This window comes from Dendrobates tinctorius, unplaced genomic scaffold (assembly GCF_039654945.1).
Source record: "Dendrobates tinctorius isolate UK_male_01 unplaced genomic scaffold, ASM3965494v1 ptg000120l, whole genome shotgun sequence".
In the NCBI taxonomy this organism is placed as follows: Eukaryota; Metazoa; Chordata; class Amphibia; order Anura; family Dendrobatidae; genus Dendrobates; species Dendrobates tinctorius.
The window spans coordinates 33,139,590-33,165,032 of record NW_027361788.1 but is presented as its reverse complement, the minus strand read 5'-3'; positions in this window follow the sequence as shown (position 1 = coordinate 33,165,032).

Below are 25,443 nucleotides of genomic sequence, written 5' to 3'. Positions count from 1 at the left end.
GTTGGGCTGCTGCTCAAGTTGCCCAGCTCTTCCAGGATGGGTGAGGTTGCAGCAGCAGACCGTCCTGGTGGTGTGTTGTGTAGGGCAGCCATTGTGTTTTCTGGTGATGCCTCATCTTCAGCCATCCTTCTTGTAGGGGGAGAAGATGGGCCAGCCACCTCATCCCCTACAGGGTCAATAATTGGCTCTGCCTCTGAGGCCGTTCCTCGATCCGTAAGGTTGGATTGAGTTCTGTTATGAAATAGAACAGAGGCAAAAATACATCAATATTTTTGTCCCTGTAAAGTATTTGTGTAATGTTTTTGTGTCATGTGGTGTGAGGTATGTACTTACGGTCTCAGAGCCAGAATTGGGGCGAGGAAGTTCAGCCGGTCATAGTATATATATTTGCGCTTTACATGGCCAGCATCCCCACTCCTGGACCGCTGCTGGCGTTCCCGGCGGTACTGGTCCCGGATGCTTCTCCACGGTTTCATCACATCTTCCACTGCAATGTGACAGGAAAGATTGTCAAAATCACATATTTGAGAGGTCACATTTTCAAACAGTAGTCTAGGCATGGGGCCTTCTGGGGTGTGCGTTCTACCCATGGTGGCATATGTAATTGGGCCGATACCCAGGGTCTCATTAGCTCCACTGAAACTAATTTTATTGGCTAGGAGGATGAGGAGCTTGTGTCCTAACCCCTAATTATGTCTGTGTGAAGCCACGTGTCACATCCTAATGTAACGGCCACATGAGGCTAAGAAAAGTACATGCACAGGAAGGGGGGGTGCTGATTGTACATTCATTTTATAGCGCGCGCTAAGGTTAATTATATTTTTATGGTTGCACTTACGAATTTTATGCTGCTCATCACGTGGTCTGTCACCAAAGTCATGGTACATCTGGCGACAGATGCGCCTCCATGACGCCTCCTTTCTTGTGCGGTTTGCATAGTTTGCGTCGCGTGGGTCCCATATTTCTGGACGCTCCTGCACCAGCACAATGAGGAGCTCTACATTAATGTATGTGGACGCCATGCTGCTGTACTCCGTGGAGGCTGACTTCCTGGATGTCTGGAGCGGTTTTTTAGCTCATTTGCATGTCTAGGCTTCCTGATGATGGATTGGCCCATTTCCTGTTCACCAGCCAAAAGACCTGCGTATTGCTCGCAGGTCACACGTGTGTTCCGTGTGTAATCCGTATTTTTTGCGCACCCATAGACTTGCATTGGCGTACTACAGGTGTAGTACGCTGACAATCGCAGCATGCTGCGAGTGGCACGCAGCGTAGGATACGGAGGAGAAATATACGCCTGGTGCGAGTGACCCCATAGAGAATCATTTGTCCGTGTCTAATGCGTGCTTTTAGCGCCTCTCACTCTCCCGTATTCCTCGCCAGTGTGACTCCGGCCTTACTCTGGACTCCGCCTGGCCTCTGTTCAGCGGTGTCCTTTTCAGAAGTGCACAAAACTGTGGCCGACGGCACTTTTATGCAATCCTAAAAAGATGCACTCCCCGGATCACAGGTCCTATGGCATCCACATTGCCTACATCTGCCTCATCATAGGGAATTTTCCACCAGGGGTTCTGTCTGAATCAAGTAGTTCAGAGATTTACAAGGAAACCCCGGTGTAAGCGCTCAGCGTAGAGCGCAGGACAAATGTGCGCTGAACCTTACTGTGATCTTTGGGTGGCAGAATAAAAAAAAATCCACAGCATGTGAAGAATTGTTTTCATTTATTTTTTACACCGTTCCTCATGCGGTATAAGTGATCAGGTGACTTTATTGTTTGGGTCAGTGCGATTACAGCGATACCACATTTATATTGGGTTTTTATGTTTGGCTGCTATCACACTAAGACCGGGTTCACACTTGCGTTTGGATGCTCTGTGTAGGGCTGCGTTCTCGTGGGGTCGGCGGGCACGTCAAAACGACTCACATGGACGCATCCACATACAACGCATGTCCCTGCGTACCCAATGTTAAAAAGATAGGTACGCAGAAAGCATGCGCATCTATGGGGATCTGAAGGGAAGAGGTACGCAGCCCTACGCAGAGCACCCAAAGGCAAGTGTGAACCCGGCCTAAAAGACGCTTTTTATTGCAAAAACTAGTTTTTGCATCACCATCTTTTGAGAGCTGTAATTTTTCCATATGTTGGCCGACAGTGTCATGTAAGGGCTTGATTTTTGCGGGATAAGATGACGTATTTATTGGTACCATTTTCGGGCACATGACATTTTTTGATCGGTTTCTATTCCGATTTTTGGCAGACAGTATTAACAAAAACCAGCAATTCAGGATTTTTTTTATACCATTCCGTGCGTGGTAAAATTGGTAAGGCAGCTTTATTCGGATCAGTATGATTACAGCAATACCTCAGTTATATCTTTTTATGTTTTGTTGCTTTTACACAATAAAAACTATTTTATAGAAATAAAAATATTTTTGCATCACTTTATTCTGAGAGCTATAACTGATGGAGCTGTATGGTGGCTTTTTTTTTGTGGGACAAGATGACGTTTTCAGTGGTACCATTTTTATTTACATCCATCTTTTTGATTGCGTTTTATTGCACCTTTTGTTCGGCGGTATGATGATAAAGCATTGCTTTGTGCCTCATTATTTTTTTACGGTTTTCACTGAAGGGGTTAACTAGTTGGACAGTTTTATAGAGCGGGTTGTTACGGAGGCAGCGATACCAAATGTGTGTTCTTTTATTGTATTTTTTTTTATTATTTACCGTATTTTTGGGATTATAAAACGCTCTGGATTATAAGATGCACCCCAAATTTTGAGGAGAAAAATAGGATTTTTTTTTAATAAAATGGTGGTGCGTCTTATAATCCATGCATCTTATTGCTTACCGGGGGTGGTGGCTGCGGTGAAGTGGGGTCCCAGGGTCGCTGCTGGAGGAGGCAAGAGTGGGTGATGCTGCAGGCCGCAGGTTGGGATCAGGGGGTGTTCTGATGTGCGGCGCTGCAGGTGTCTGGTGCTGCTACGGTGTCCGATGCTGCCCGGTGCTACTGGGGTGTCCGGCACTTCGGGGGTGTCCAGCGGTGCTGCGGGCACCCAGCGGTGCTACACGGGTGTCCGACGCTACCGGGGCTCTGCCGACATTTTGTGAAAGGCCAGAGCCCTGGCAGTTTCATGGTTTCCAGTGCGGTGGACTCCGGGAAAATGGCCGCCGGTAGTGATGGGTCGTTCGTGAACGATCCGAGACAAAGAGCCGGCTCCCTGCTGTGAACGATGGGAGCCGGCACGCCAGTGAGAGCCACTAAATTCTCTGACTGGCTTTCACTGGGTGTAAAATTTTGAGTTTCAGAGGACGTAACTCCGCCCACCTGAATCAAACCCCGCCCATTCACCAAGGTAACTGGCTGACTGCAAGTAGGCAGGATTTTGGTCGTGAGTGGGAGGAGTTTAAGCCATAGTGACATCACCTTACATATGTGTTCACCTATGGTGAACACATATTTAATAGGGATCCATTTAGGATCCAAAAAGAGCCAGATTGCCCATCCCTGGCCGCCGGGGGTGGCGCATGCGCAGATGGAGATCTCAGCACCAAGATCTCGTGAGATGAGATTTCAGTGCTTAACACCCCCTCATCCCAGCCTGCGGCCTGCAGCAACGCTCCACGCTTGCCTCCTCCAGAAGCGACCCTGGGACCCCGCTTCACCACAGCCACCACCCCCGGTAAATAATAAGATGCATGGATTATAAGTAGCACTACCATTTTATTAAATAAAGTTTTTTTTTCATATTTTTCTCCTCAAAATTTGGGGTGCGTCTTATAATCTGAAAAATACGGTACCCTGCGGCGCAGATTTGATGGCACAAATAACCTTCCTAGAGGGCAGGAGGTCGGGACATCCTCCTGGGCCTCCAACACCTGACCCTCCAGCTCAGGGTACAACGCCAAAATAACTACCCCTTCTGCAAAATCAGGGCAGGGTTCTCTTGATCACCACTAACAGGGGCGCTCTGGGACAAAGCACCAGCCTTGACATTTTTGACCCCTGGGTAGAAAGTGACCACAAAATTGAACCTAGTAAAAACAGGGACCATTTAGATTGCCTAGGGTTGAAACGTTTAACCAATTGGAGATCAGAAAAGTTCTTATGGTCGCCATTCTTCAAATGCCAATTTAATTGCCAAAAGCTCCCTATTACTCACGCTGAAATCTCATCTCTCGAGATCTTGATGCCGAGATCTCCATCTGCGCATGATCCGCCCCAGGCGGCCATTTTCCCGGAGTCCACTGCACAGGAAACCAAGGAGCTTCCGGGGCTCTAGCCTTTCACAAAATGTCAGCACAGCCCTGTCAGTGCCGTTGACACCCGCAGCAGCACCGCCGGACACCCCCGTAGTACCACTGGGCACCCGCAGTACCGCCGGACACCCCCTCATCCCAGTCTGCGGCCTGCAGCAACGGTACCAGTAAGGTATATATGCATTATAAGACACAACCCCATTTTCCGCAAAAATTTTGGGGAAATAAAGTGCATTTTATAATCTGAAAAATACGGTACATAAAAGAAGTATTCAATGGTAAAAAAAAAAATTTTTTCTTTACTTGGGGATTTTTTTTTTAAATATTTCAACAAATTATAATATATATTTTTTTACTTTATTACATTGTCCCAGTATGGGACATCACTATATTACATCAGATCGCTGATCTGACACTTTACACTGCTTAGTATCAGATCAGTGATCTGTCAGGCAGTGAAGGAGGCTTCTCAGATCCTGCTCTTAGCAGGCACTGACAAGCCACCTCCCTGCAGGACCCGAGAAGGACCCCGCGGCCACCTTGGTGCCAGAGGTCTCCAAGGAGACCACCAGAACAATACGATCGCATTGCGTTGTTCTGGTGGGAGCGGGCAAGAAGCCCCCTCTATGCCGATGTCACTAATGACAGCGACATCAGAAGGGTTAAATGCCCGCGATCAGTGATACCACCGATCATGAGCATTGCTGTGGGGTGTCAGCTGTCACATACAGCTTACACCGGCACGCGATCACCACAGTGCTCAGTGTGAGGCCGCGGCAATCACAGCGCCGTACTAGTACTGCTTTGGGCACAACTGCACCTCCCTCAGAGCAGTACTAGTACGGCGCATGTCGTGAAGGGGTTAATACAGTCTTATTCAAACATTTCTTGTGGGTCATCCGTGACCCCGGCTCCACTCGGTTGGAGCCCTGTAACAGAAGAGTTCAAGTTCTTTTGGTGTGGGTCCGACTGACCCCGGTCCCATGGCTCCTGGGACCCTGAGGCGCTCAGCAACAACAGTTCAGGCCCGTGGGCCAGTCCTTCCCTACTCCGTGGATCCGAACATAGGAAACCGATAAAAACAAACACACTGGCCTGGTGGACAATTCGGCAGTAGTCCATGTTGTCCTGACCCGGCTCGCTCCTCGGGTCCTCCTGCACAGGTTCTTCCCACTCCCTCCTTGAGTGGAATACGGACCCTCAAACACAAGTGGGCTGCTTTATCAGGGGACAGTTCAAGGTTAAAACAGTACAATTCTTAAAGCAGCCGCACACACAGTCCATTTTCCTTTTAAGGGTGATTAACTCTTCAGGGTCTCGGTTCCGTAATCCAGCACAGGGTGTGCAAATATAAAACTTGGATTGGGGGGGGGGGAAGCAAATGACACTCAACTGTGACCGTACTGGCCACAACTGGCACACAGTCCTTGTGCCGTCCAGGGCTCCTTGCCCTTCCGGAGATGTGGAACAGTTTCTCTTTCTCTTGCCGCGCAACTAGCACAACATATTTAAAAGTCACTTCAGTCTATACAGGGCCGCTGACCAGCGTAGTGGGCTGTATTCTGGCCCTGGATAATGATGAAAGTTTGGCCTGACGACCCACCGGAGGAGGACTCCACTGTTTCTTCTGCTCCTCCCCTCCTCCAGCGGCAAATTCAGCACACCTGGAGCCTCCGGCTCCCGTGACTCGACTGAGGCCACCATGTCCATTAAAGCTGCCTATGCCCCCTGGCCGACTGCAGGGGCTGCAACCATTGTAAGTGGTCGCACACAATACTGTGCTTCCCGCGCTCGTCTCTCCTCAATGCTGGAGACCATCTTCACTTCCACTGTATATGGTCCTCGGGCCCTTGCTCCTTTATAAATGTCACTTGGTCCCACTCCGGCAATGGACCGTTACCATCAGTGGCCACAACATTCACATATACCTTGTCCCCGGTCTCGGCCTCGTGGATCAATCCATACCCCCTGGGTGGGATTAAAGTATTTGATGAGACCGCGTGTCATCCGGCCAGACATGGCACCCCCACCGGGGCGCCGCAGGTCCTCCAAAATCCGACGCTCCCGCCATTTCTTTCCATTGATAACGCTTCTCATACATTGGGCCTCCTCTGCCATGGAAACCCAATGTTCATCCGGGTAAGCGTTACGAGAGGACACAGGGGCCGGGGAAGGTGACGGGGCAGTAGTCGGTGTAGGAACTAAGGCGAGCGAAGGTCCTCCACTCACTGAAGCTGCAACCAGCTGTGATGGTCCTCCATAGCGGTCGCACTAGCTGGGAACCATGGCCACGACGATTCCTCTCTGTACGGCCTCCAGCTTCTCTATGACCGCAGTGTCTCAGCTCACTGTCAGTACATCGTCCGGTTCCAATTGGGAAAGGTGCCGGGAATGCCATCTTCACTGTTCCCGCCCCGATCATAGACCCCGGATCCCTCATGGTGATGGTCCTGTTGAGCTGGTGCCCGACTGCACTAGTCTCCGCTTGGGGCCCCTTACTGTCATCGCAGATTTATCCCCACAGCCAGTAACTGTCTGCTCCATTGCTTCTCATACAACCTGCCCTGGGCAAGGCTGCCTGGGTTCTGCTGCCTAATCAGGAAGTGTCCTGACTATATCTCCCCACTCTGCGCCGCTCTGCTTTGTGGCCCCTCCTATTTGTTTAACCCTCTATGCTGCCTGCATCTAACACTCCTATCTATTCTCTTATGTTCCCCCTCTATTCTAACCCCACTGTTATTCTAAACTAACCTCTATCCCCAATCCTAAACAGTGCATGACATTACAGTGCATAAATGTTAAATACCACAATAATAAACAATGAGGTGCCGCATGTAATCGTGTGAACAGCTTCCAGGGGAGAAGAGGCACGTGAGGTTCCCCGCTACCTCCTTACAAAGCCTCCAACCGGAAGGTCCTTATTTTAGAGAAAACCCTTTCCATCTGTAGCTTGGAGCCCGCTCATGCCTCATAAAAACCAACTTGTAAAACTGCAGCATATTTCTAGCTCCAGCATATTTTTATTTACTTATTTATTTTACACATTTATATAGAGCCATTAATTCCATAGCGCTTTACAGATATTAACGGCACTGTCCTTATGGGGCTCACAATCTAAATTCCCTATCATTAGCACATACAGGTTAACTATCCAAAGACTGGGAAAGATTTCATTAAGAAGTCTCAAATATTGAGCGTTAAGGGCTATGTTCACCATTCCAACTACATTTTTTTTTGCAAACAGACTAAGAGTCCTAGTAGACATATAAGAACAGATCTGCCAGACAAAAGGAGCATGGTGATAGTCATCACAGTCACATAGTCCCCAGCTGCAGTTTCTAAGTTTGTTTTCTCTGAAATGCCGCATGTGCAGTAATGGTGCTGGTCTCTGACTTTTGCTGCCCATAGTTCGGGCTACATGAATAAACTGATAGGCAGCTCGCATTTAAAGGAACCTATGACTGTGGGATGCAAGGAATGTGAGAAGAAGGATTGGGCTTTTGGTTCAGATGGACACGTTTGCTCAGCATGAAGATCAGCCTCAATAAATTTGGTGGCGTATTTGACTGGCATATGAAATACCAAACTAAGGAAATTTCCCTCCATGTGTTTAAAATGGTTATCCACCCACATGAAAAAGTTGTTTTAATGCAAATTGATTAAAGTTCTGTGTTCTCTATGATAAAACTGCTATTAGTCTTCTGTCCTTCACTGAACTCCTTTGTCACCTACCAGACTCCTCTGTTCTTCAATGAACTTGTCTGTCATCCACCAGACTCCTCCATCAGAGTACCCTGCCCTTCGGCAGAATCTTGTTTTCTCCACCAGACACCTCTGTCCTCCACCAGGCTCCTCGATCTTTCATCAGATTCCTCTGTCCTCTATCAAACTATTCTGTCCTTCACCAGACTCTTCTATTCTCTGTCCTCTCTCCTCCAGACTCCTCGGTCCTCCATCAATTTGTTCTCCACCAGACACCTCTATTCTCCACCAGTCTCCGCTATTCTTCACTAGACTCCGCTATTCTCCACCAGGCAGCTCTGTCCTCCACCAAACTTTTATGTCCTCGACCTGACTCTTCAGTCCTCCACCAGACTCCTCGGTCTTCCTTCAGGCTCATCTGTCCCCCATGGTCCCCCATGTTATAGAAAGTCAAACCTCCCGACTGCTACACTCAGAAACCCCTCTAATCTTATTAATATTCCCTGCATGCCATCTGTCTCTCTTAATTGTGCACTTTGGAATTCTCGCTCAGTGTGTAACAAACTCTCCTTCATTCATGACTTCTTCCTTTCTAATTCTCTTAACCTCCTGGCTCTTACTGAAACCTGGATCCAGCAGTCAGACACTACCGCTGCTGCTGCTCTTTCATACGGGGGGCTTCACTTCTCTCATACCCCAAGATCAGACAATAGAGCTGGTGGAGGCGTTGGTCTGCTCCTATCACCAAAATGTACCTTTCAGGTTATCCCTCAAGTACCCTCACTTGTCTTCCCTTCTTTTGAGGTCCATGCCGTCAGACTCTACACCCCCTTCTCCATGCGAGTGGCGGTGGTGTATCGTCCTCCCGGCCCCTCCCATCAGTTCCTGGATCATTTTGCCACTTGGCTTCCACATTTTCTCTCCTGTGACATCCCTACCCTCATCATGGGTGATTTCAACATCCCCATTGCTCTTCCCCTCTCCCCATCTGCTACTCACCTTTTATCTCTAACCTCCTCATTTGGCCTTTCGCTGCTTACTAATTCTCCAACGCATGAAGACGGAAACTCCCTCGATTTGGTCTTCTCTCGGCTTTGTGCAGTGGATGATTTTGCAAACTCCCCTCTCCCGCTCTCTGACCACAATCTTCTTTCATTCTCTATAAAGAACTGCCAGGCTGCTCAGGTCACCCCCACTGTCCAGACTTATAGAAACATACAGGCCATTAACACCCAGAAACTTATGAAGAACTTGCAGTCTTCATTGGCCCCTATCTCCTCCCTCTCCTGTCCTGATTCTGCATTGAAGCATTACAATGAAACACTTCAAAGTGCCCTGGATGAATTTGCACCCCCTATAAATAGAACACCACAACGCAGACGGCGACAACCCTGGCACACGGTGCAAACACGTTTCCTGCAGCGGTGCTCCAGGTGCGCCGAACGTCTGTGGAGAAAATCCAATCTACACGAAGATTTCATCCATTTTAAGTTTATGCTTAGAACATACAACACTGCCCTTCACCTCTCCAAACAATCCTATTTCAACACCCTCATCACCTCACTGTCCAATAACCCGAAACGTCTCTTTGACACTTTTCATTCTCTACTCAATCCAAGAGTACAGGCCCTAACCACGGAGCTCCGAGCTGACGATCTGGCCAATTACTTCAAAGAAAAAATCGACCAGATCCGACAGGAAATTATCTTCCAATCACCTCATACAATGCACCGTCCTCCCTCCCCCACTGCATCTAACTCACTCTCTGATTTTGAACCAGTCACAGAAGAAGAAGTAAGCAGGCTCCTTGCATCTTCTCGCCCAACTACTTGCACCAGTGACCCATTTCCGTCACAGCTCCTTCAGTCCCTTTCCCCTGCTGTCACCCCTCACCTAACTAAAATATTTAACCTCTCTCTCTCTTCTGGTATTTTTCCCTTCTCATTTAAGCATGCCATCATACATCCACTACTTAAAAAACCATCCCTCGACCAAAACTGTGCCGCTAACTATAGACCTGTCTCTAATCTTCCCTTCATCTCTAAACTCCTGGAACGCCTGGTCCACTCCCGTCTTATCCGCTATCTCTCAGAAAACTCTCTTCTCGACCCTCTCCAATCGGGTTTCCGCTCTTTACACTCCACTGAAAACTGCCCTCACTAAAGTCTCTAATGATCTGCTAACAGCTAAATCAAATGGTCATTACTCCATGCTAATTCTCTTGGATCTCTCTGCAGCATTCGACACTGTGGATCATCAGCTCCTCCTCACTATGCTCCGTTCCATTGGCCTCAAGGATACCATTCTCTCCTGGTTCTCCTCCTATCTCTCTGACCGCTCCTTTACTGTATCTTTTGCCGGTTCCTCCTCCTCTCATTTTCCCCTTACTGTTGGGGTCCCCCAAGGATCGGTTCTAGGTCCCCTCCTCTTCTCCTTGTACACTGCCCCTATTGGTCAAACAATCAGTAGATTTGGTTTCCAGTACCATCTCTATGCTGATGACACCCAATTATACGCTTCTTCTCCTGACATCACGCCAGCCTTTCTAGAAAACACCGGCGATTGTCTAAACGCTGTGTCTAATATCATGTCCTCACTATATCTGAAACTGAACCTGTCAAAGACTGAACTCCTTGTGTTTCCTCCCGCTACTAATGTACCTATACCCGACATTGCCATTTCTGTGTGTGGTTCCACTATTACTCCCCAGCAACAGGCCCGCTGTCTTGGGGTCATACTTGATTCCGAGCTTTCCTTTGCCCCCCACATTCGATCACTGGCTCGCTCTTGTCATCTGCACCTCAAAAACATTTCTCGAATTCGACCTTTTCTTACCTTTGACTCTGCAAAAACTCTTACTGTTTCTCTTATTCATTCTCGTCTTGACTATTGTAACTCTCTTCTAATTGGTCTCCCTCTTACCAAACTCTCCCTCCTCCAATCTGTCTTGAATGCTGCAGCCAGGATCATATTCCTCACCAATCGTTACACTGATGCCTCTACCTTGTGCCAGTCATTACACTGGCTACCCATCCACTCCAGAATTCAGTATAAACTTATTACCCTCACTCACAAAGCCCTCCATGGCTCAGCACCACCCTACATCTCCTCCCTTGTTTCAGTATACCACCCTACCCGCGCCCTCCGTTCTGCTGATGACCTGAGATTAGCATCCTCAATAGTCAGAACCTCCCACTCCCGTCTCCAAGACTTTACACGTGCCGCACCAATTCTTTGGAATGCACTTCCCAGGTCAATACGATTAGTCCCCAATCCCCACAATTTTAAGCGTGTCCTGAAAACGCATTTATTCAGACTGGCCTACCACCCCAACACATTAACCTAATCTATCCCTGTGTGGCAGAGCCAAAAGTTTTACCATAACCAGGTTCCCCGCATCATGTTCCCACATGCTTTATGCCTCCATTAGCCCTCTGTGTCTGTACTGTTACACACTTAACATTATGACTGGTCCATACAATTCAGGGTAACTGTTACCACCCACCTTTCGTGTCTCCCTCTTTCCTCATAGACTGTAAGCTTGCGAGCAGGGCCCTCTTTCCTCTTGGTATGTGTTATAATCTACTGTATGTGATTATTGTTATGCTGTAATGTCTATTGTCTGTACAAATCCCCTCTGAAATGTAAAGTGCTGCGGAATATGTCGGCGCTATAAAAATAAAATTTATTATTATCTGTCCTCTTTCCTCCAATCTCCTCTGGTCTCCGTCAGACTCCTCTGGAAGTGGTGTATCTATAGGAAGAGTAAAAGGATTGCAGTCAGAAAGCCCCACCATAAAATAGATTATTGGCGGATTGGCCACCATTACTCTAATACGTATGGCGGCCGTATTATGGGATGCCAAGTAGAATATAGATGTTGCTTTTGCTTTGCACTAACTTTTCTCTGTCTCCACCCCCAGAAGTAGCACCCTCTTTTTTTTGAGAATTTATGGTTGTTGGGCGCTGCTGTAGTGCTTACTGTGCTTCACTGAGTTTATTGATCATGTCAGCTTGAAAGAAAAAGAAACGAGGATTGGGACCATCTTCGCTTAATGGATCGTGCAAAAATCACTGTGTGCAATACACTTTTCTTAAACGAGTCCTCTGCTTTGGACAATCCCTACTTATTAGCAGTCTCTCTTGACATTAGGCACCACCATAGATCTGCTGAAAACTAAGAAGAAACCTGGCAAGTGCGTGCAGCGCCACTACAGGAAAAATAAGGCATTACACAGTACCAAATTATATGAGTGGGTTGTCTAGAACTAGACTGACTCTATAAACACTCTCCACTCTGGCCAAGAGATGAGATCCTGAATACAGGACCCCTCTAAATTTCCTAATATGTCGTATGAAAATGGGTTTTCTAAACTGGACAACCCACAGGGCTGAGGTGCAATAAAGCACACAAACAGGGGGCATGTGTGGCACAGCTTTTAGAAGTATATAGGTTTTGCAAATACTGTACAATCCCTTTAATGAGTGCCTATGTCTTCTTTATTATAATTCATCACGATAGCCTTTGTCAGACATATCTGATGTCTGTGTCCCATGGCTGACGTCTATGGGCAATGATGGGTCATTTGAAGCTGTGCAGAAGTAAAAATCCCGCTCAGTAGGAGAACAATAACCATGATAGTATCTTAGGGAACTGCATGTTAGGCAATTTCCCAGATAGTTTCTTTATTCAATATATTGTATAGTGCCACATGCCTCTATAAATTACCTTAATGGTGCGGCCATGCCAAGTCTTCATTATGCCCAGTCTGAGATGACACTGGAAGACAGATAGCCATGACTACAGTGCCAAAAATGGAGATGCCTTGTAGGAAATTTAATATAGTCCGCAGTCCTTCACGTTAACCAGTTCTGCCACGCTATATAATGGCCTCAGCGGCATCTCCTACAAGGGCCAGACTGTTTTCTCCTTGCACACGGCGTGGATATTCATCTGCATTAACGTGCAACTCGAGTGACTCACCCCATCCTATGTATCATAGTAAATAATGCTGACACTCCAGAAAGCCTGAAAGCGTCCTCCAGAGCTGAAAATCCGTGCAGCACTAGTAAATTAATTTGGGTTTTATGTTTTAAAGTGCACCCACCGCTTACAATCAATATTCTGGAGAGTGCTCACTGGTAACTAATGTTGATTTGAGGCACGAGGTGTGATGCACCTCACTACAATAAAAATCATTGCTGAAAGCTAGTGGAAGCCCAAGAAATCATTTTTGATTGACACAGATTCAAATATTCATGTTGCCCGTCTCTAAAATTTGCCACGATATTTTCTAATGTCAAGATCAAAGTGGTTCCACGTTATATGCTGATTTTGTAACGAATTAGAAAAATGTGGCTGCTTTGTACCAAAAACAGCGCCACACTCATCCATGGGTTGTCTCTGGTATTGCAGCTCAGCTGTTTTAACATAAATGCACTTGGTCATGTTTTTTAAATTCTGCACAACCCTCTTTAATGAAAAAGCCCCAGTAAAAAGGTCTATCCAACTGTTATGGAGTCCAAATCAGGGGCCCCCAAGTTTTCTTACCTTAAGAGCCACAATTAATTTGAGAGATGCTTGCAAAAAATCCTGAAACCTCCTTGTGTGCCCTCTTGAAAGTGATAATTCCTTCTTATAAAGTAATAATGACCCAAGTGCCCCCTTGTATTTAATCAAAGAGTGCTACCTTATCAAGTAATATTACCCATACAACACCCACTCTGAAAACATGCCCCGATTACCCCCGCATAATTTAGTAATACCCTATGTGCCCCCTATGAAGCAATAATGGCCTAAAAGCCATCTTATAAAACAAATGTTCCACGAGTGTCCCATTATGAAGTAATAATGTCCCAAGAGCCCCCTTATGAAATAGTAATGCCACGTGTTCCCCCTATGAAGCACTAACGTCCTCAAAGCCCCCTTTTAAATTAGTAATGCCCCCTTATAAAGTAATAATGCTGAAATGCCCCGATAAATAATGCCTTTTCAGTGTCCGAGAGGCGAGAGCCACCTTACAAAGTAAGTATTTCAAGTAATAATGCCCATACTGTGCCCACCAAAAAAATAATTTGTCCAGAGTGCTCCCTTATACAGTTATAATGTGCTTTGTGTCCCTATATAAAGTAATAATGGCCCAAGAGCCCCCATTTAAACTAGTAATTCTCAGAGCGCCACCTTCTAAAGTAATAATGCAGAAAGTGCCCTGTTATAAAGTAATAAATGTCCATGTGTGCCCTTTTACAGACAAATATTGCCCCTTAAAAAGAAATAATGCCCCCTTAACATGTAATGATGCCCAGTCTCTCTTATGCGACACTAAATTTATATGAGTACATCCTCATTCCCCGGTCCTATACGACTCAGGCCTAAAGCGCCCTTTAAGACGTGCAGTGGTAGAGCATGGGGCCCGTTGCCTCTCTCCATTTTTGGGGCCCGTGAGCTATATGTAAAGGTGAGGTCTCCGGAAAGAGTTGGCAAAACCTCCCGATGCTGCCAAATTTACTGGAAGGCTGCGTTTCAACAAGCTTTCTTGTGCTGGGATATCAGGCCTAATGATGGAGGACTGGCATCCACATGTACATTCAGGGCATGGGGTGTGACCTAAAATGGAGGCATGGCTTTGGAGGGGCAAGGTTTTTCTTTATTAGGGTCCTGCTTAGTAACAGAGCCTAGTGCTGGTGGTTGACAACACCAGATCTCCATGATTTGTGTTTCTGCTAAGCAAAGTATCTATATAACTGAGCATGCCCATGTGATGGTGGATCGGAAATCTCCAGATTTTAGGCAGCATTGAGACGTTGTTGGCTCCCCCTCCCTCCTTCCCCACAGAGGATCAGTAATGAAGTTATATGCTTCCATAAATTGTGTTTGTTTCAGCTCCTTTCTCCGGCCTGGAAGCTGGAATATCTGGCCCGCTTTAGATGGTTTCCTGGCAACACCGCATGAGAAAAAGGGAAAAAAAGGAACAAAACTGCTAGCAATCGGCTGATAAAGACGGAGAGTCTGCTGATGTGACCTCCCAGTGTGATAAAGAGCAGCCGAATGCCCTACACTGACCTGCTCAGTCCTTATGTAGGAGGGGGGCACTGGGTTTAAGGTCCACTCACCCCCGTAATTGGTGACAGTGAAGGGGGTCTTGAGTCCTAACTAAAGCCTCCATCTGCTCACACGACAAATACCAAAAGTTTGTTGGAGCAAAGAAATTAGTGTCACATCACAGAGGGGTAAAGAGGTGGCCGCTGCGAGGGCTGAGCGTGTGAGAAACGCCATCTTTTCTCTTACCCAATGAATACATTAGTAAAGACAAGAGGTTTTGTGCCGGATTCCAATTCACGTAGCAGTCGAGTTTGTTAAATGTAGTCAAGCTGAATTTGTCTAATGTAACAGGATTGAGCTTACTGAGAAAAGTATGTGCCCCCACATCCCACCTACAGCTTTTTTCACCTCCCCTCCTACATCCATAGACATAATATGGAGTCCCCCCTCTGCAGATATAATGGCTCCCGCTCTTCTGAGAAGGATGTCTACAAGATTATGGAGGTGTCTGTGGGAATTTTAACCCCTACATCCAGAAGAGCATTTGTGAGATCAGACCCTGATGTCGGGGGGAGGCCGGGATCACAATCCCTGCTCTTGGATGGGGCCGAGGTCCGGGCTCTGTGCAGTCGCTCATGTTCTTCCACCAAACTCCCCTGTTGTGAACACTTTTGACCTGGCTTCTGAGTTTGGGCTCCCTCTGGGGGTTGCTGCTGGTAATGGAGCTGGTCTGACAGACAGAAGTCAATCACCTGATGAGGCTGATTGGAGGTCAGGTGTTACAGACTGGAGAGATTTAAGTGAGCAACCTTCCCTCAGTTGTTGCCGGTGATTTGGTTTTCTTCCTGAGCATTTTGGAAGTCTGCTTGCCTCCTGCTTCATCCTGCATCTTTCAGATAAGTTATTTGTCTGCTTGAATCTTTTTGCATTTGATCCATTTTTTGCTTTTCTCTGATTTCTGCTTTGCTGGTGTGAGTTCAGCCTTGTTCCCTGCTGGGACCTGTGCTGGACTCTGTTCCATATGCCACAGCTCATGTCAGTCTTTTCAGTATTTCTAATCCCCTGTTATATCAGTATCTTTTGTTTTGCATCCAGTTCACACCAGAGTTCTGATTTAGTGGGGAAGAGGTCGTGTGGCCTCAGTATTTTTGCATATCAGACGTGTTAGATTTTTTCTTAGGGTTTTTTGCGTGATTGCAGACAGTATCCTTTCCTGTCCTGTTCTCTCTAGACAGTTTGGGCCCCATCATTTGCTTACTCTATTTTCTGCCTGTGTTTTGTGCCTCATCTTGTCTCACTGGCAATATATGTTCAGGGACTATCTATTCCATTGGGGTTCTACTCCGGGGCAGTTTAGCTTACCCCTTTCTCTCTTTAGGCTTAGTTAATTCTTTGGCTGTGCCGAGGCGTCTAGGGCATCGTAGATACTGTACGTCCCATGGCTAATTCTAGTTGTGTTGTCAGTTTAGGGGTCTGCAATCTGCTAAGTTACCAACCTCTCTGGTTATCTGGTTGCCTAGCCTATTCCCCCGCTATCCTCCTCGGTTACCTAATCATAACACTCCTCTTCCATGTCTGTATGGAGCTTGTTCACTGGGCACAGTCATGGGGGACAGAAAAGGATCTTCTCCAAACTGTTCCTACAAATCTGGAAGCTAAATTGTTCACAATGTCTTGTGCTGAAGAGTTAAAATTTCCCTTCACTGGGACTAAGGGGCCGAGGTTGAACCCTTATAACAAGCTCATAGCATTATCCTCCTCCACCATCTGTACAGCGAGCACAATGCAGTCAGGGGGTAACGTTCTCCTGGCATTCACCAAATCCAGACTTGTCCATCAGATGCCAGACAGAAAAGTGTGATCTGTCACTGCACAGATTACGTCTCCTCCAGAGTCCAGTGGTGGTGGCTTTATACCACTCTATCCGACGCTTAGCATTGCGCTTTGTGATGTACGGCTGCATGCAGCTGCTCAGCCATGAAGCTCCCGGCGGGTTTGCGGTGTTTGTGCTGATGTTTTACCAGAGGAGGTCTACACTCTGCAGTTATGGATTCAGAAGAGAGTTGGTGACTTTTCTGTCCTCTGCTCCTCAGCACTCGGTGACTCCGCTCTGTAACATTACAGGGTCTCCACTTTGTGGCTGAGTTGCTGCAGTTCCTTCTGCTTCTCAGTAATATCACTCACAGGTGATGGGGAAGATTTAGGAGGAAGAAGAAATGTCATGAACAGACTTGTTACCCCAGAGGCTCCTATTACAGGATTGTGCTGGTATTAGTGGGCTCTGCACCACCAGCCGATCTGTCATGTTAGTAAAGGCAGACAGCATGGCCTGGGGATGGATGTTATCTATCGAAGGCTAGGGAGCCGCATGTTATACAGTGCGGGCGAGGGTCTGGATGTCATATACTGGGGGGTAGAGGGGCCAGATATTATACACCAGTGGGCAATGGGACTGAGAATAAAAAATGAAATTCAGTGATTAAGATGTGTGGCCCAATACTTTTCTCCATACAGTGTAGATGAGACCAGTTGAAAATACATGTGGATGCACCAATTGTGGATAATGCAGCAAAGCCCAATTTAACAGATGAGCAATGTCCAGCCCAGCTGGTCAGTTGTAGCAGAGCCAAACTGATAAATTATAGCAGAACCCAGCTGGACTTGTGGTTAAAATATTGTAAGCAGATGTAGCAGAGCCCAACTGGAAAATGTAGTAGAACCCAGCTGGCTAGATTGGTTAATCTATGCTGCGGATAGATGTATCAGAGACCAGCCAGACTTGTTGTTAAAATGTTGTAGTCAAATGTAGCAGAGCCCAGCTGGCCAGATGTAGCAGAGCCCCGCTGGACAGAAGGAGTAAAGCTGTTTTCATAACATACAGTTGTGCATACCCCGGCAGAATTTTTTGCTTTCTTGGCCTTTTTTCAGAGAATATGAATGACACAAAAACTTTTTCTCCACTCATGGTTAGTGGTTGGGTGAATCCATTAATTGTCAATCTACTGTGTTTTCTCTTTTTTAAATCATAATGACAACCCAAAACATCCAAATGACCCTGACCAAAGTTTACATACCCCATTTCTTAATACCGTGTATTGCCCCCTCTAACATCAATGACAGCTTGAAGTCTTTTGTGGTGTTTGTGGATGTGGTTCTTTATTTTCTCAGATGGTAAAGCTGCCCACTCTTCTTGGCAAAAAACCTCCAGTGCCTGTAAATTCCTGGGCTATCTAGCATCAACTGTGCGCTTGAGATCTTCCGAGAGGTCAGGAGACTGAGATGGCCACTCCAGAACCTTCACTTTGATCTGCTGTAGCCGATGACAGATCGACTTGGCCTTGTGTTTCAGATCGTTGTCATGTTGGAACGTCCAAGTACGTCCCATGTGCAGCTTCTGGGCTGATGACTGCAAATTTGCCTCCAGTATTTGCTGATAATGTGCTTCATTCCGCCTTCCTTCAACTCTGACCAAATTTCTTGTTCCCATGTAGCTCACACATCTGCAAAACATCAGCGATCCACCTCTGTGCTTTACAGTAGGAATGGTGTTCCTTTCATCATAGGCCTTGTTGATCTCTCTCCAAATGTAAGCCTTCATGAGGCTGGTCTCTGTGCTGTTTTGTGTATTGTAGGCAAGATACTTTGTAGCATTTGCGCAGTAATGGCTTTCTTCTGACGACTCGACCATGCAGCCCATTTTTCTTCAAGTGCCTCCTTATTGTGCATCTTGAAACAGCCACACCGCTAGTTTTCAGAGAGTCCAGTATTTCAGCTGATGTTATTTGTGTTTTTTTCTTTTCATTCCGAACAATTTTCCTGGCAGTTGTGGACAAAATTTGTATTGGTCTACCTGACCGTGGTTTTGTTTTTTACAGAGCCCCTGATTTTCCATTGGTTAATCACAGTTTGATTGCTGCTGACTGGCATTATCAATTCTTTGGATATCTTTCTGTATCCCTTTCCTGTTTTATACAGTTCAACTACCTTTTCCTGTAGATCCGTTGACAATTCTTTTGCTTTCCCCATGACTCACAATCCAGAAACATCAGTGCCTGGATGAATAGATCCAAGAGTCTGTCTGGATCCCAGAAACTCACTCAGCTTTGATGCACACACTGACTACAAGCAAAGAGGTCACAGGTGAGGATGACACCTTTAGTAGCCATTCATACCCATTTTTGTGTCAACTTCTGTGCGTGTTATCAGGTCAAAATCACCAGGGTATGTGAACTTTTGATCAGGGTTATTTGGTTGTTTTGGGTTGTCATTATGATTTCAAAAGAGAAAACACAGTAGTTTGACAATAAATGGATTCACCCAACCACTAACCATGAGTGGAGAAAAAGTTTTGGTGTTATCATTCATACTCTCTGAAAAAAGGCCAAGACAGCAAAAATTCTGGGGGTGTACGTAAACATTTGAGCACAACTGTATATAGCAGAGTCATTCTGGACAGTGGTAGTAGGGCTGAATAGATGTAGCAGAGCAAAACTTAAAATATTTAGGGGATCTTTGCTAGATTAATTAAGACCTTGGCAAACATATGATAGAGGGGACTGACAAAAGTAACAGATTGTAAGACCTAGTAAAATTTTATGTGGTGCAATTCAAAGTGATAGCAAAAAGTGTTTATGTTACATAGGGCTGCAAAAAAAGAACTGCATTATCTACCTTGGGCTCCAGCTATAATAGCAGCCATAATGTCCACCCAATGGATCCAAATATACCAGATCGTTCTCTACGAGGTCATAAATCTCTTTATGCCCTATTACATCATAATGACATCACTGATATAAATCCAAGCCAAGTGCTTCATTACACAACATACCAGACTTCTGCAGTTTTGTGCTGCATCATCAGGCTGCCCTGCAGAAAAGAGTGATTGGGATGAGAATATGCCACGAGAAGTTTGCTGCCAATATCTACTTATACACAAGATATCTCAAAGGAGACTCGTCTGTGAAGTCCGACCTTCATCTTTGTAGGGCCAATGCAAAAGACTCTCAAGACTCCCATCAGCTGGACTCCAAGAGCAAGGACTGCTATACCTCCTACCTCAATCACCTGAATTCACAACCTATATGTAGGGAGCATAAAGCCTGAAGGACCCGGTGATGAAAATTTCTTAAGACTTCCATTAGACAATGTCGCTAAGCTGAAGTCACAAGTCATAATTCTGTCCTAAGAGAGAAGAGATATAATCACATGTAACGATACAGTAACGTGCAAGTAATAAATCGTAAAGCTTTCACAGCATGTAACAGAGAAGTCCCCGGATGCGCAGCAACTGTTCTAACCAATAATTGTGATATAATTATTGTCATCAAAATATCATTAGATTTGCAAATGTATCCAGAAAAAAATGGAAAAGAGAATGTATCCATCTCACATCTTCATGTAATGCCAGGGACAGCAGATTAGGAACCTGATCAATCCAGTGATTTCAGGAGACACGTGGGTACACATAGCATCAATGTGGCTGATGCATATATGGGGCTCGAGGAAGAGGGTTCAGCATGCTTCTAGCCATCCCCATTCCTTTTCCCCATGTGGTGTCACACACAGTGTAGGAAAGACTAAGTGCAACACGAAGGGATGAGGGTAAGGGAGCCCAACACTAGGGAAAAGGGTGAGTGGAGACCCCTAGGCAGATCTAAAGTGGGCGCTACGGTGGCTCAGTCCCTTACCCTCAGCTGGGGTCCTGGGTTCAAATCCAACCAAGGACAACATCTGCAAGGAGTTTATATGTTCTCCCCATGCTTGAGGGGGTTTCCTCCGGGTACTAATTTCCCTATCAGTATGAGGGGGTCATACTGATAGGGAATTTAGATTGTGAGCCCCACCGAGGACAGTGCCAATAATGTCTGTAAAGCGCTGTGGAATTAAAGGCGCTATATAGTTGAGTAAAATAAATAAAATATAGTCACCCTCTCTGCCCCAAACGTCTCTATATAGGTTCTGCACATATTGCTGAACAGGAACCTAATCCTTGCCTTACCCTTGCGATAAGCCCTGCTTAGTCAATCGCCACTACCACTAAAGACAGCTGGGGTAGACAAATAAGGGGAACACTTTTCTTGAGAAGACTCAGAGATGTAACACAGACGTCCTCCAGCAGCACCAAAGAGAAAGATAGCCGACGGCTATAGCTTCAAGCCTCAACGGGGGAAATGGAAATATCACCAGCAACTCCTACAGCAGCAGGCCAGTCGAGGTGTGTCAATTAGACACACATACCCGTGCCAGTACCCCCACTTCTACGAGTGGGACACTCGGGACCATACTTCTCAAGAGGTGTGTGTGGCGCACCCAGAAGTATGGTCGCCACAGTGGCTTTGCCTTCCTCCAAGGGAGGGTAATGCCAGGCTTGGAGGCAACGATGGGTCTCTCTCGCAGTCAATCTATGCCTGCAACACAGTTCCACTCCAGGCCAGCAGGGGGAACTCTGAACCGGGATTAAGGGGAGGAGTGCTCTCTGAGGGCCAAGAGGAGGGGGTGGTTAGTGAGTTAGTCTGCGGAGGGTGAAGTGTGCAGACGTGTGGAAGGAGCGCTGAGATAGAGCTGAGAGGAAGAGCTCATCTCTGGAGAGAGCGCATGAACTGGAGCCTGGTCTCCACGGTTGTACGGATACTAACGGTCCTGCAACAGACACCAGAGGAGTAGGAGGCTGTAAATGCCCTGCTCCCATCTAAGATTTGAGGGCACAACAGCAGCTTGGATAGTGAGCCGGGACTCAAGAGAGAGGAGTCCCCGAGAGAGGCTACAGCTGTCTGCCATGCAAGTGAGGTTCTTGAGAACATCTGTCAATAGGAACGCCAGTGTAACTCAGTACTAGGAGTACTTCATTCGAATGAGCACTAGTAAGGAGACTGCACAACCCATCTGCTGAGAGAGAATCCCTGAATTGCTTCCAGGCTAGCCTGCTCCAATACCATCTGTAATCAGGACCCTGGACTGCAGTTACCTAGTAAAGGTACAGAAATTGCACCCCGCTGTGTCTTGCCTGCTTCCCACCTTTCTGGCACCGCTACATCCCCGTGCCGACCACATCTACACTGCCCTGGGACTATAGCTTCACCTGTGGGGAGCTTTTACATCTTTGCTGCACCCTACCATCAGTCCCAGCGGATCTGCATGCAGCGTCGGCTTAACACCTCCCTTGCCGAGCACCACAGGTGGCGTCACGAACTATTCATTTAACTACATTCCACCATTCACATCTTCCTATTACTTGGGCGCCCAGGGCCACGGTCCGGGTCACCGCTGCTGTGACACATTCCACTGATACCGGCCCGGTACCGAGTACCCAACAGCCCTGGGAGGGCGATCCATGTGAAATGAACGAACCAGCCCACATCTTTTCCTCAGTGCACCAAGTATTGTAGGGAACGACATTGGAGGCGAGAACCTACAATCCTCAAAATCTGAAACTCGAGATTTCCACGAACCATTATGGGGGGCGGCGGTAGGGCTCAAGAGGTTTCACTTACTTATTGAGTAAAGAAGACATTGTGGATCTTAAGAACCTAAGGTAGCTCAAGACAAACGCTGCTGGATTAATGACAGTGGTTATTTTATAGGGAACAATAAATCTAGGTCCAAATTCCAGGAAGGAACCCTCAATCTAATATTCCTGGTAGACAACCAGAAAAAGTCATTCACATCCAGGTCCGAATCTGACAAACATTTTCCTGACATACAGTATGTTTGCACCTATCCCCCATAATCTTCAAAATACTCAGAAACCCCCCCCCCATTTCTGCCTGTCCGCCATAATCTTCAAAATACTCAGAGCCCCCCGCCACACTGAGGAGAGCTATGAAGCAAAACGTTCCTCTTTAGGAACTCCTGATGCCCCCCCCCCCTGCTAAAAATACCAAACTGTGGATGGTAACCATATGCACCAAAGAACGGTGACCTACCGGTAGATTCCAGATTGTGATTATTGATAGCAAATTCTGCCAGTGGTAAGTTAGGATGACCAATCCTCCTGATTTTTGGAGATAAAACACCTGAGGTAAGTCTCCAAATTCTGGTTATCGCGCTCAGTATGTCTATTTGACTGAGGATGGAAGGCAGAGGAAAAGGACAGCTGCACCCCCAGTCGAAAACAGAACGCCCTCCAGACCTTCTGGCAAGCTCTGCATCAACAATGCTGACCCCAGCTCCACTGTCAACAAACATAGAAATCTCCTTGGTTCTGCTCTCCAGAACCACCTCTGCTGTGAGGACAAACCAGGAACAGCAGGATGACAATAGATGCACCCCTTACTTATTCCACTCCAGACTACCAAGGGTTAAACGAGTCTCCTTTTGCTTAGGCATCAAAGGACAGGTCCCAATAAAACGTTCCTTTTTTCCACAAAAAAACAAACCGTTATTTTTGCTAACATCCCGGGAAACATGGATTTTTGTGAGTACTCACCGTAAAATCCTTTTCTCCGAGACGCTCATTGGGGGACACAGAGACTGTGGGTGTGTGTTACTGCCGTCTGGAGGCTGACACTAGGCATACAAAAAACAAGTTAGCTCCTCCTCCGCCGCATACACCCTCGCCCCGATAGCGGGCGGAAACCAGTTTAGTGCAAAAGCAGTAGGAGAACATCCAAAAATTAGCCTTAATGCAGAAAATCATATGTCTGAAAAAGGACCACCCTACATTAAATAAGGATTTATATTAATTAAATAAACAAGAGCCAACTGGCTATCAGGGTGGGTGCTGTGTCCCCCAATGAGCGTCTCGGAGAAAAGGATTTTACGGTGAGTACTCACAAAAATCCATGTTTCTCCTTCGTCTCATTGGGGGACACAGAGACTGTGGGACGTCCTAAAGCAGTCCCTGGGTGGGAGGACAACTCACCGATCCAAGCCGCATGCCCTCCTGTCTAAAGGTGTACCACTGCTGCTTGAAGAATCTTCCTACCCAGGCTCGCATCCGACGAGGCCTGAGTATGCACATTGTAATGCTTACAAAAAGTGTGCAGGCTGGACCAGGTTGATGCTTTGCATACCTGCTCTGCCGAAGCCTGGTGCCGAGGCGCCCACTGCCCGAGTAGAGTGCGCCCCTATCCCTGTTGGAATCGGTGCGCCTCTAATACGGTAAGCCTCCTGAATAGTTAGGCGAATCCATCTGGCTATGGTTGATCGTGAGGCTGCGAGACCCTTCCTGCGCCCTTCCGGAATCACAAACAACGAGTCCGTCTGGCGAAAAGGTGCTGTCCTTGACACGTACCTCCTGAGAGCTCTTACCAGATCTAAAGAGTGGAGCGCCCTTTCCACTCTGTGTACTGGCGCTGGACAAAACGAAGGCAGAACAATGTCCTCATTAATATGGAAAGAGGACACGACCTTCGGCAGAAAAGGCGGCGGTGGTCTAAGGACTACTTTATCCTTAAAAAAAGTCAGAAAAGGAGCTCTGCAAGATAATGCTCCTAACTCCGAGACCCGCCTAATGGAAGTTATGGCTACCAAGAATACAACCTTCCTGGAGAGATACGACAATGAAATTTCCTGTAATGGTTCAAACGGGGCTTCCTTTAGGGACACCCAGGACCAGGTTAAGGTCCCAGGCGTCTATGGGTGCTCTATAGGGGGGCACCAAATGAGAGACCCCCTGAATGAACGTCCTGACCTGCATATTGGTAGCGATCTTTCGCTGAAAAAGGACCGACAAGGCCGAAATCTGCCTCCTAAGAGAACTTGGCGCCAACCCTGCGTCCAGGCCGGACTGCAGAAAAGCCAGGATGTTGGGGACTGAAAAGGATAATGGCGCGACCCCGTGTTCTCGACACCAATGAAAGAAAACCTTCCAAGTGATATGATAAATTTTCGCCGAGGCCGGCTTCCGGGCGCTAACCATTGTCGCAACCACTTCACGCCCAAATCCCGCCTGGGTCAGAATACAAGATTCAACGGCCATGCCATCAAACACAGGGCTCCTAAGTTCGGGTGGCAGATCGGTCCCTGAGACAGTAAGTCTGGCCGTTCCGGTAGACGCCAAGGCACGTCTGCGAGGAGCTGCACTAGATCCGCGTACCATACTCGACGGGGCCAGTCCGGGGCCAGCAGAATTGCCGGGACCCCCTCTGTCTTGATCTTTCTGATGACCCTTGGGAGAAGCGGCAGTGGGGGAAACAGGTATGGGAGCCGAAAATGGCTCCACGGTAGGACCAACGCATCCACCGCGATCGCTCGCGGGTCCTGAGACCGAGCGACAAACGTGCTCACCTTGGCGTTCTCCCTGGACGCCATCAGATCCACGTCTGGAGTCCCCCACCGTTGGCAAATCTGCTGGAAGACCTCGGGGTGAAGGGACCATTCCCCGGCCACGACGCCCTGTCGGCTTAGGAAATCTGCTGCCCAATTTTCCACACCTGGTATGTGAACTGCTGAGATTACCGAGTGGTGCCTCTCGGCCCAACGGAGCACATGCTCTATC